The 12,500-nt window shown below is 45.9% G+C and overlaps 1 protein-coding gene and 1 pseudogene across 1 annotated transcript in view; one reads left to right on the top strand and one right to left on the bottom strand.

Annotated features, from left to right (window-relative positions):
* The window catches only part of LOC135200476 (protein MCM10 homolog), a 103,115-nt pseudogene extending 90,652 nt beyond the window's left edge, over positions 1-12,463 (top strand).
* LOC135201016 (protein MCM10 homolog) overlaps positions 1-12,500 on the bottom strand; it is a 219,168-nt gene that overhangs the window by 157,752 nt on the left and 48,916 nt on the right.

Raw genomic sequence — 12,500 nt, 5'->3', positions numbered from 1 at the left:
GTTTGGAGCACAGGCACGGAACGTAGCGATCCTCAAGAGGTTCGCTGCACTTGTCACGACCATGAGAATCGTCTCGATCGACGATAATAACTCTTGACGTCTGAATAATCTTCATTGAAAAGAGAGTTGTGGAAACCTGGCAGACGTCTTGTTCATAGATCTCTTCGCAATGTTGAAGACGAAGAGGCTTCCTCTAGACTGCTTCCTTCTTCTCGATCCAAGAGCGGTAGCATTATACGCCATCCTTTAGTTTAGAAGGGGAATAAATATTAGTCTTTTTTCCCCTATACAAATTCTTAACAGATGTATTATGATAATTACTGGCGTCAGGGGGAGAGAGGATGATGCTTTTCGCCCCATTTTTAGCCTTCAATAGGCTGGATTCACAGAGGTCACGTCCTTCCTACAGCACTTTCCAAAGGCCTTCCCAAGAGAGTCGATCTACTCTATCAGCCTCACTTAGAAAGGGACCTCAAAACCTATCCACTCCGAGTCTGTCTGCGTGCAGACTGACGAGAAGTTGACATGAATGGAAGGGTTTTTCTAGGTGAATGGCAAGTGTCATGGCAAGACAAAGAAGTGCTGCAGACTTGCTAGGTTGGATGAATAAATTATCTCTTCGATAACTCGGTGACCTAAATGAAGTTTTTCTTCCCTTTCTGAGAGAAGAATCGCCTTTGGATATATCTGCTATCAAAGAATACAGTAGCAGGCTATACTCTGCTTTACAAAGGGTCTTAAAGATAGCAGAGGACTAAGATCTTAGGGATCTTATAAGATACCTCGAGATAACCAATAGTAGGACATCATTTACTTCGAGTTGGAATCTTTTTGTGGCCCCCGCAGATTCCTTGTTCTGACAGGTTGGAACCTCCTCATCAAGCTTCTTTTAGAAATCTTATGAGGAAATTCATTTTTTCTCTTGGCCCTAGCAACTAGCCAAGAGGACGAGTGAATTTCATGTACTGGGAGTCTCGCATCGAATTCAAATGGAGACTCGGCGATTGGTTCTTGCCAGCCCATTATTTCTGGCAAAGAACTAAAACATTCTAACCCTGGCTCAGAGCTTTGAAGTCAAGGACTTTCCATTTTATAGGGTAAGAGAGAAGGTCTCTTTGCCCAGTCAGGGCGCTTAAGTTTTTATCTTCAGCGAAGAAAAGGCTTAAGGGTTGCCTACAATGTCTTTGGGGGTGCTATGAGGGCCCAAAGCGCTTCCCAGAAGGTACTCAGAAGGATACGACAAGAGCCAAGAAAGCCCGGGGTTCGCCCTCTTTTGGCTCAGAGTCATCTTCGACTCCTAGACCTTCTTCCCCTCCTTCGGGCAAGGAGAGGGAAGATTCTGCAACGAGAAACCTGCTTAACATGCAGGAATAGATCTCGTCAGAAACGGAAAGTACTCACGAAGGATCCTCCTCGGAGGAAGACTCTTCTCTCTTATCCTATTAAGATATCCTATCGTCTACTGGACGTACCTGGCTCCTAGCGCCTCCCCCCTCGTCCTAGGCCAGAGCTCCAGGTATAATAGAAAACCTTCCTCCTTTCTCCAATCTCCGTACAAACTATTGTTGGTTTGTTCAGGATCCTTGGACATCGAAGCCCAGCCAGGCTACAAGTGCCAAACAGGCGAAAAGCGCCAGATGCAGACAGCCCGGACGAGCACGTTTTTTGTCCGAGGCGGACAAGGCGCGGGCCTCCAACTGGCGCAAGCGTCAGATGCGGACAGACCGAACAGGAGAGGGTTCTGATGTGGACGTCGCCAGCCAGCCGCGAAGCTACAGTCCAGGCTGAAGCGCCAAGCGGGCCAGCCGCCAGCCACCAGACACCAGGCCACCGAAGCGCCAGCCAGGCTCAAAAAGCGCCAGCCAGGTGCCAGGCTCCAACCAGGTGCCAGGCGCCAGCCAGGCGCGAGGCATCAGCCAGGCGCGAGGCGCCAGCCAGGCGACAGGCTTCATCCAGAAGAGATCCATATCAAAGAACGCCCTGGCCTTCTTTGAGAAAAGTGTGATCTCCAAAGCACATGATAGTGCCTTGATGATTCCTTCAAACAGCTGAGAATTAAAGCGCATGAAGTGCGAGCTTTTGCGAATTCTTGTTCTTTCCATAGAGTATGTCAATAAAGGACATATTAGCTGTCACAGACGGGAGATGCAACTCTGTGTTGACTTCCCCTTACCTGAAGGAGGTCAAGATAACCTACGAGAGATCCTTCTCTCTTGGTTTTTACGTATCTGCGGATACGTTGCTGGGATAGGGAGCCGATACTGATCCTTAACTAGTGAGTTAAATTTTATTTAACGTCGAATTTTTAGGGTTGTTTGAAAGGAGTTTGAGTATAACTCTTTTCAAATTAAGTACTAACCCTCGTGTTAGGATCAGGTGATCGGGATCGGTATTGTGCTCCTTAATTATGCCACTAGGCAAGGTGTTGTCATGTAAGCGGGCTAACCACCTTTTGACAAGATACTACTTGGATTCTACCATGTAACTGGATCAGATATCCCTTTGGTAGATCCGAAGAGTCTTTCAGCAACAGGTCACGCCCTCGCTGTAGCTCTTCAGGCAAGGCAGACCCATAGTGTCCATGAAGTCTTGGCTCCTTGTGATAGTAGTAGACAGGTTCTGTCATGTAAGCGGGCGAACCCCCTTTGACAAGATCCTACTTGGATTCTACCATGTAACTGGATAACAAATCCCTTTGGTAGACCCAAAGAGTCTTTCAGCAATAGGTCACGCCCTCGCTGTAGCTCTTCAGTCAAGGCAGACCCATAGACAGTGTTCATGAAGTCTTGGCTCCTTGTGATAGTAGTAGACAGGTTTGTCATGTAAGCGGGCGAACCCCCTTTGACAAGATCCTACTTGGATTCTACCATGTAACTGGATAACAAAATCCCTTGGGTAGACCCAAAGAGTACGGTGTTAGCTGCAATACTGTTTGTTATTATGATTGAAGACATAGACAATAATATTAAGGATTCGGTAGTGAGTAGTTTCGCAGATGACACAAGAATAAGTAGAGAAATTACTTGTGATGAAGATAGGAACGCTCTACAAAGAGACCTTAACAAAGTATATGATTGGGCAGAGGTAATAGGATGGTATTTAACTCTGATAAATTTGAATCAATAAATTATGGAGACAGAGAAAGAAAGCTATATGCATATAAGGGACCTAATAATGAGCCATCACAAATAAGGAAGCAGTTAAAGACCTTGGTGATGATGAATGGACACAGTTATGCAATGATCAAATAGCAACTCTGTTGGCAAAATGTAAAGCAAAAATGGGAATGTTGTTACGGCACTTCAAAACAAGAAAAGCTGAACACATGATTATGCTTTATAAAACATATGTTCGTAGTCCACTTGAATATTGCAATATGATATGGTACCCACACTATCAAAAGGATATTCACAAATAGAGAGTGTACAAAGGTCCTTTACAGCTAGAATAGAAGAAGTTAAGGACCTAGACTACTGGGAAAGACTACAATTCTTAAATTATATAGTCTAGAAAGGGAGAAAGAAGAACGCTACATGATAATTCAGGCATGGAAACAGATAGAAGGAATAGCAGAAAATATCATGGAACTAAAAATATCAGAAAGAGCAAGCAGAGGTAGATTAATAGTGCCCAAAACTATACCAGGAAAAATAAGGAAAGCACACAGGACATTAATCCACTACGCACCAGCATCGATAATGCAGCGTCTATTCAATGCGTTGCCAGACTCATCTGAGGAATATATCAGGAGTGAGCGTAGATGTGTTTAAGAATAAGCTCGACAAATATCTAAACTGCATCCCAGGACCATCCAAGATTGGAAGATGCAAAATATACCGGAAGATGTACTAGCAACTCTCTGGTAGACATTAGAGGTGCCTCACACTGAGGGACCTGGGGCAACCCGAACAAGATGTAAGGTCTGTAAGGTAAGGTCACGCCCTCGCTGTAGCTCTTCAGGCAATGCAGACTCATAGACAGTAGCCATGAAGTCTTCTGCCTAAACAGATAAGAACCAAGGTTTTTATATCCTACAACATGTGTTGTTTCCCTTTTCTATGTTTATATAACTGTCTCTTTCCTCCAAGGGTGTCAATCAGCTAAGTAAATATCTGACAGGAAAGTTCATGTACAAAAATGATATTGTTAGTATACAATAAAGTTTTGTACATACTTACCTGGCATATATATACGATTGATGGCCCGCCCTACCTCCCCTCAGGAGACAGGTGGAAGAGAAAATCTGATTAGAAGACGGGAATGGTTCCTATTCCTGCCACCCAGTGGCAGGGCGGTAGATCACCTGACCTACCTGTAGCGAGTGCCGCGAAATTCGAATTTCTGTCGGGGACGACGGAGTCTATAGCTAAGTATATATCTGCCAGGTAAGTATGTACAAAACTTTATTGTATACTAACAATATCATTTTGTACATGAACTTCCCTGCCAGATAATATACTTAGCTATAGTCTCCGACGTTCCGACAGAATTTCAAATCTCGCGGCACACGCGACAGGTAGGTCAGGTGGTCTACCTTACCCGCCGCTGGGTGGCGGGAGTATGAACCAATCTATCTCTCCAGCCAGATTTTTTTCTGTCGCTGAAGCGATAACAACTGTTGTCGTTCTTCCGATATATTCTTCATTTCTCGCTTGCCTGGAGATTGATTTGAACATTTTGGTGACGTATTCGCTCTATGTTGGCTTGGCATACGCTTATTGTGGACCGTTATTGACTTTGCGCTGGATTTTCCTGTAGAAATGTCTGATTTTGATTCTGTTTCCAAAACTCCGGTTTTGTTTAGAGTATGTGTGACCGATGGATGTAAGGTGAGGTTACCGAAAGCTGCGGTGGACCCTCACACTTTCTGTGTTAAATGTAGGGGGAATGAATGTTCGTTTAGTAACCCGTGTCAAGAGTGTGAGGTTTTGAACGAAGATGAATATAAGGCTCTTTCTTTCTTATATTAGGAAACTTGAAAGGGATAGGGTACGTAAAGCTTCTTCAAGGAGCTCGAGCAGGTCGAGAATGAGTGAGAATGAAACTAACATTAATGTAGTTTTAGAACCTTCCTCCCAGGTCTCAGCTCCTGCTCCCCGCACCGAAGCCGTAGATTCGTCTTTCGGAGGCGGCGGCCTCAAAGCTTCCTTGTGTTCTAAGGAAGACAAGAATCTTCGTACTGAGCAAGGTAAGAGTGTCAGTGATGATAAGTGCAGTGTACCCAGTGATGTGGAGGGTGCGTCTGACCGGCTCCGTAGTGCCTCCAGCTAGACCTCTTCCAGACTCCCAGTTCCAGTGGAGGAGGAAAGTCGAAAGCCGCAGGAGGGCTAGGGAGAGCCCCCACCGGTCAGGCGTCCCCTCGGCAGATCCTGAAGTTCGCTCCCAGGCTGCCTTGGATCGTAAGAAGAAGAATATTCTTCGCCAGTGTTTTTCGTCATCCTCTTCTCCTTCGCCGAAGCGTGGGTGGAGCTTCTAAGGAGGCGTCACGCCCGTTTGAAGAGGGCTGCGGAGGCATCCCTTCAGTACGTTAGCGTCCAGCCCAGAAGACTTTTCTGATGTAGCTTCTTGCAAGCAAAGAAGCCTAGGAGATCCGGTGATCGCCCTCCTTCTCCCGCGCCTCGCGCTGAGCTTGCTTCGGAAGAAGATCCTGGGGACTCTCCTTCTCGAGTACTAGCGGGCCTACAAGCTCAGATCACAGCCTTGGCGGACTCCTTGGCATCGAGATCGCGTAGAAGGAAGGATTTGTCTCTCCCGATCAAGAGATCGAGGCGCGTTTCGTCGGAAGAGCGCTCTCCTTGCAATCGGCGTTCTCCTCTTTTGAGGATTCTTCTACTCATCGAACATTTCACGAGAGGAACACCACTCCCGCTCGGAGGTGTCGAGACGCCATTCGACGGATAGGCGCTCCTTGGACTATGAAGATATTTCCTCAAATCGGATTTCCTGCCTCGGGTAGACGCTCAGCCCTTCTGTTTCTCCTTCTTCTAGAGTTCGTGCAAGAAGAGAGAGTCGCTCAGGTATAGAAGACTTTGGTTTCGTCTTCGCCGTCTCTTCTTTCTTCTCCTCGTCTTCTCAGAGAACCTAGGGAATGCCCTTCTGGAAGTAGGCGCACTTCTCCTTCCGACTACTGTAGTCGGGCGTCGGATAACGTGGACTGGTAGGCGCTCATCGCATGGAGTTCGCTCTCCCCTGTAAGACATCAAGAGTCTAGTAGGAGCCCTGCTCCTGGTAAGCGTCATTCTTTAGTAGTGTTCTCCTGGAGAAAGACACCTTGATCCTCGTTTGCTTCGTTCTCCTAGTAGGCGCTCTTCGTTCTCGAGACTCCCTACTCTCATCGGTCTCCTCTTGCTAGAAGTCAAGAACGCCTCAAGCGCCCTGCTTCTGTTAGGCGCTCGGAGCCTTACAGACGTTCTCCCCTCGGTAAGGACCAAGATCTCGCCGAACGCCCTGTTCCGTTTAAGCGCTCGGAGCGTAGCAGCCGCTCTCCGCTTCGTAGGCATCAAGAGCCTCTCGAGCGCCCTGCTCCTGAAAGGCGCCCTATTTTTAGCAACGTTTCGCCGCTTGGTAGCGCCAGGATTCCTCTAAGCGCCCTGTAACATATAGGCGCTCGGCGCCTAGTAGCCGCTCTCCTCGCGACGGCGCCAGGATCTTAGCGGCGCCTCTCATCTCGTAGTTTCCCTAGGGATAGACGTGGTCTTTCTAGAGAATGCGAGTTTAGACAAGAATTTTCGGATAAGCGCCCTTCTTTTACAACTCGTCGTTCTCCTGTACGCCTTTCTACTTTGGAATCTTCTCCTCATTCAAGACGTTTGTCTCCTTCATCGCACTGTACCCCAGCTAGGAAATCATCTAAGGATTCTCATAAGGATCCTCATCCCCGTTCTCCTCCTCAAGAAGACCAGGAAGCCTCTGAGGAAGAAACTATACATCGGCAACAGTTTCTTCGTACAAGAAGCTCACAGAACTTCTCCTTCAGGAGTTCGGAGAGTCTTTGAGCCCTACTACTCCTCCTTCTCCACACTCGTTGTTCTCCACAGCGAAAGCAACGAAAGGATCTTCGTGTGTGAGAATGAAGCCGACTCTTTCTATGAAGAAAGCGCTCAAGAGTTTCGGTTCATGGATGCGTACTAAAGAGGAAGCGGGGAAAACAATGTTTGCCTTCCCTCCGTCGAAGCTTTCAGGAAGGACAGGATTTTGGTATGAGACAGGAGAACCCTTGGGACTGGGCCTTCCGTCTTCAGCTGACGCAGATTTTTCGGCACTAGTAGACGCCACTAGAAGATCAGCTTTGAATTCGGCCAGAACAACGTGGGCAATGAATGAAAGGGTGGATCACATTCTAAAAGGCATTTTTAGAGTCTTGGAAGTTTTCAACTTTCTCGATGGTCCCTCGGAGTCCTAGCCAAGAAAACTCAAGGACCGGACACGTTTTCTCCGGAGGATTTGAATTGTGTCTTATCCTGTATGGATAAATCGGTGAGAGATGGGGCCAGCGAATAGCTTCACTGTTTGGAGCAGGGGTCTTGAAGAAAAGATCAGTATTTTGCTCATTTTTAACAAAATCGGTCTCACATGCTCAGAGATCGTCTTTGCTTTTTGCCCCGCTCTCTACACAGCTGTTTCCTAAACACCTGGTTTCAAGACATTTCGAAGGCTCTCTCTGCCAAAGCTACGCAGGACCTTCTAGCACAGTCTGCAAGGAAGCCGCGCCCTACCTTCCAGACTAAGACAAAGAAAGCTAAGCGACCTCTCAGGAACCCTTTCGAGGGGCATCTACCTCTAGATCCTCTTCGTTCAGAGGTCGGAAACCAAACAGAAGAGGGAGGACTTTTACGAAGTCAATCAAACCTCCCAAGTAAGACTCAAGTCCTTCAGACAACTGTAGCGCCAGGCTTTACAGTTTGCAGAAGTCTGGGCCCGGAAAGACGCAGATGCCTGGACCCTGTCTATTTTTGAGGAAGGGCTATCTAATCCGTTCTTGTTCGAGGCCTCCCTTGACGAATACCCCGAGGGAGTTGACGGCCAGATACAGGGACCCCATCATGAATCAAGCCCTCCGACTAGCGGTAGACCAGATGCTGGAAAAGGAGCGATCGAACTAGTGGCAGATCATCTTTCGGCAGGCTTTTACAACCGCCTGTTTCCTAGTTCCAAAATCCTCAGGAGGATGGAGACCGGTGTTGGATGTAAGCGCCCTGAACTTCTTCGTCGAAAAGAAGAGTTCACGATGGAGACCACTGCCTCGGTGTTAGCAGCACTCCGTCCAGGGGACTGGATGGTGTCCCTTGGACTTACAGGACGCTTACTTCCACGTACCAATCCATCCTTCCTTGAGGAAGTTTCTAAGATTCATGATGGGGGGAAGAATCTCCAATTCAGGGCCCTGTGTTTTGGCCTCTCCACGGCCCCCCAAGTCTTTACGGTCCATCATGAGGAATGTGGCACAATGGCTTCACCTGGAAGGGGTGAGGATTTCGCTCTATCTCGACGATTGGCTTATAAGGGCCAATTCCAGAGATCGTTGTCTGAAGGACTTGAAGAAAACCCTGGATTTGACTTATTCCTTAGGACTTCTGGTCAATCTGCAGAAGTCAAGTCTGATTCCCGCTCAAGAGTGCGTTTATCTGGGGATCCAGATGAACTCTCTGAGTTTTCGGGCTTTTCCGTCACAGGAGAGGATAGCCCGGGGACTCGAAAAAGTAACAACCTTCTTAGGGAAAGAAGTATGCACAGTGAGGGAGTGGATGAGTCTGCTGGGGGGACGCTCTCCTCACTGGAGCAATTTGTTCCTAGGAAGGTTGCACCTGAGACCGCTCCAATTCTTTTCATTCATCGGAATTGGAGTCGTCCTTCTCAGGATTTGAAGTTCTCCCTGTCAATTACTCTTCAAATCAAGAAGGAGTTAGCATGGTGGGCGGATCCCGACAAGTTCTCGCAGGAACTGCCTCTTCAATCCCAGAAACCCAGCCTGGTGTTGTTCTCCGATGCGTCGGAAACAGGTTTGGGGGGCGACTCTGGGAACCAAGGAGGTGTCAGGAACCTGGATGGGGGACCAGTCTTCCTGGCACATCAACAGGAAAGAAACTAATAGCCGTGTGGCTTGCTCTGAAGGAGTTCGAGTCAGATGTGACAGAGCAGTTTGTGCAAATAAACTCGGACAACACCACGGCTCTGGCATACATCATGGAAACAGGGGGGGACGCATTCCTTCTCTCTGTACGAAACAGCAAGAGATCTTCTTCTGTGGACAGAAAAAGAAAGGGGGAATAAAAACTTCTCACCAAGATTCGTACAGGGAGAAAGGAATGTAAGGGCAGATCTCCTCAGCAGGAAAGATCAGGTCCTTCCCACAGAGTGGACTCTGCACAAGATTGTTTGCCATAGCCTTTGGAAGTTGTGGGGCAGGCCTCTCTTAGACCTGTTTGCAACTGCAAAGAACAAAAGACTGGATCTGTATTGCTCTCCCATCTCGGATCCAGGAGCAATAGGGATAGACGCCCTCCTACTCGATTGGAACGGACTCGATGTATACGCGTTTCCCCCCTTCAAGATTCTGGGGTTGACTTTAAAAAAGTTCGCAGAGTCAGATTCCGCGAGGATGACTTTGATAGCTCCCTTTTGGCCAGCACAAGATTGGTTCACAGAGGTGCTGAATGGCTAGTGGATTTTCCAAGATCGCTTCCTCTAAGGAGCGATCTACTCAGACAGCCCCCACTTCGACAGGTACCACAAAAACCTCCCCGCTCTGTCTGACTGGCTTCAGACTGTCCCAGAAACTGGTCAGAGCGAAAGGCTTTTTCGTCAGCAGCTGCTAAGGCAATCGCTAGAGCGAGAAGGTCTTCCACATTACGAGTGTACAATCGAAGTGGGATGTCTTCAGAAGATGGTGCAAGAGGAATAACGTTTCCTCTTCCAGTACCTCTGTGAATCAAATCGCAGACTTCTTTTATTCTTAAGACAAGAATGTTGGCTTAGTCGTTTCGACGATTAAAGGCTATCGTAGTATGTTGGCGAATGTCTTCAGGCATCAGGGGCCTCAACTTATCGGAAGATAAGGACCTACAGGACCTTATTAGGTCGTTTAATACAACGAAAATGCAGTATCCTAAGACACCTAGCTGGAATTTGGATGTAGTCCTTCAATTCCTTGGGTCCTCTAGGTTTGAACCGCCTCATTCAGAGACCTTACCAGGAAGACTCTGTTTTTGATGGCTCTAGCTTCCGCCAGAAGAGTGAGTGAGCTTCAGGCGATTGATGGTAATGTGGGTTTTAAGGAGGACTCTCTCATTTGCTCTTTCCTTCCTGGTTTTCTTGCAAAGAATGAGAACCCATCAAGTCCATGGCCCAAGAACTTCGAGATTCGTGGGTTTATCTTCTTTGTATGGAGAAGAACCGAGAGAACTCTTTGCCCAGTGAGAATGGTGAAATACTACCTTAGAAGAAAAGAGCAACTGAAAGCCAACCGAGAGGTACTGTGGTGTTCAGTAAAGCCGCCTACTCGTCCATTGTCGAAGAACGCATTGTCCTTCTTCTTGAGAAGCCTCATCAAAGAAGCACACGGATCCTGCAGAGAAGAACATCTTAGGCTTCTTAAAGTGAAGCACACGAGTAAGAGCATAGCAACTTCTCTTGCTTTCAACAAGAATATGTCCGTGCGAAATCTGATGGAGACAACATTCTGGAGATGTCAGTCAGTGTTCGCGAACCACTACTTACGTGATGTGAGAATCACTTACTGAAAAATGCTTCGCCTTGGGCCCGTACGTATCTGCGGATTCAGTGCTGGGGCAGGGAGCTGGAACTCATCCTGTTTAGTAGTATAAATTTTTCCCCCTTGTATTTGTTGTTGTTGGTTGCCTTAAAGAGGATGCATGAAGGCATCTCTTTAGGTCGTAATACTAATCTTTAGTAGTTTTGGTTAGGTGGTCTGATGAGTGTGGCTCCTTGCAGTAGTAGTGGTTAGGACCTGTTAAAGATAGGGACGAACTCCCTTTAACAGGATCCGACTTGGATTCTACCACACAAGGGATCACATATCCCAGTGGTAGATCCGAGAGTCTTTCAGCATCAGGTCACGTCCTAGCTGTAGCTCTCCAGGCAACGCAGACTCAGAGATAATATCAATGAAGTCTTCTGCCTGAACAGGTAAGAACCAAGGTTATTTATCCTACAACATCAGTTGTTTCTTATCTCTCCTTATTACTTTAGCTGTCTCTTACCCCTCCACCAAGGGTGGCCAATCAGCTAAGTATATATCTGGCAGGGAAGTTCATGTACAAAAATGATATTGTTAAACTACAATAAAGTTTTGTACATACTTACCTGGCAGATATATACGTCTAATGGTCCCACCCAGCCTCCCCTCAGGAGACAGGTGAAAGAGAAAAAATCTGGCTGGAGATTATGTTTGTTGGTTCATACTCCCGCCACCCAGCGGCGGGTAAGGTAGACCACCTGACATACCTGTCGCGTGTGCCGCGAGATTGAAATTCTGTCGAACGTCGGAGACTATAGCTAAGTATATATCTGCCAGGTAAGTATGTACAAAACTTTATTGTAGTTTTAACAATATCATTTTTTACATTCTTGAGTTAACTTGGATCATAGATACTATTCTCACTGTATTTTTGAATCATTCATATTATAAAGAATTACTTTGGATATTATAAAGGTGAAAAGAAAGATAATGAGATTTAGATTCATGCAACACTCAAAATATATTATTTTTCCCCATGCTTTGAAAGTTACAAATTTGGAGAGAATAACAATTTGAGAGAATTTGACAGGAGCAGTGTCTGTCACTAGAAATTCATAAAATAAACAATACACAGTGCCATCTATTGACAAAAATACATATTAAACCTTTCTTATGTGGAGAGGAAATATGGAAATGAGAATTCATCAAAGAATGAATTAGTTTGGGATGATAGAAATAGTGGACTGCTTCATGAGTATAACGAGTATTCTCTTGATTTTATCTATTGATATATTTTGCCTTACAAAAAGAACTATTTTTATGGTTTTTAGGTTTATTTTCCTTGTTTTGAACTTTATTTTACATTTGCCTAAAGAAGTTGGATGCAGGTGATTAATAAAATGACACACTTTAGATTTTAATATAACTATTTAAAGGTCTTGAAATGTCTGCAGCTGTATGCCCAAATGAAAATTCATACAGGGTATCTTACATGTGATTTTAAATAGCTTAATTATATTTGTCTGGGTTTTTCTTTGTATTTTTTATATATAAAATTAAAACTATGGCATACCATTTTTAACTAATTATATTACTTAAACTGTTAACAGCAGTGAGAAACTCATGGCCCCATACTCCTGGAGCCAGAAATCTACTACGGCACATGGCTCAAGGAGAAACCGAAAAAAGATCCAGTCAGGAGAGATTGTTAGCGTATCAGCCAAAGATTTACTTTCCATGACACATCCAGAAACTTCAAGCAAATAAAAATTAATGGTAAGTGAATTCTTTATAGTTGTGAAAA

Source organism: Macrobrachium nipponense, chromosome 27 (genome assembly GCF_015104395.2).
Source record: "Macrobrachium nipponense isolate FS-2020 chromosome 27, ASM1510439v2, whole genome shotgun sequence".
Taxonomy (NCBI): domain Eukaryota; kingdom Metazoa; phylum Arthropoda; class Malacostraca; order Decapoda; family Palaemonidae; genus Macrobrachium; species Macrobrachium nipponense.
This window is presented reverse-complemented; position numbering and strand designations above follow the sequence as displayed.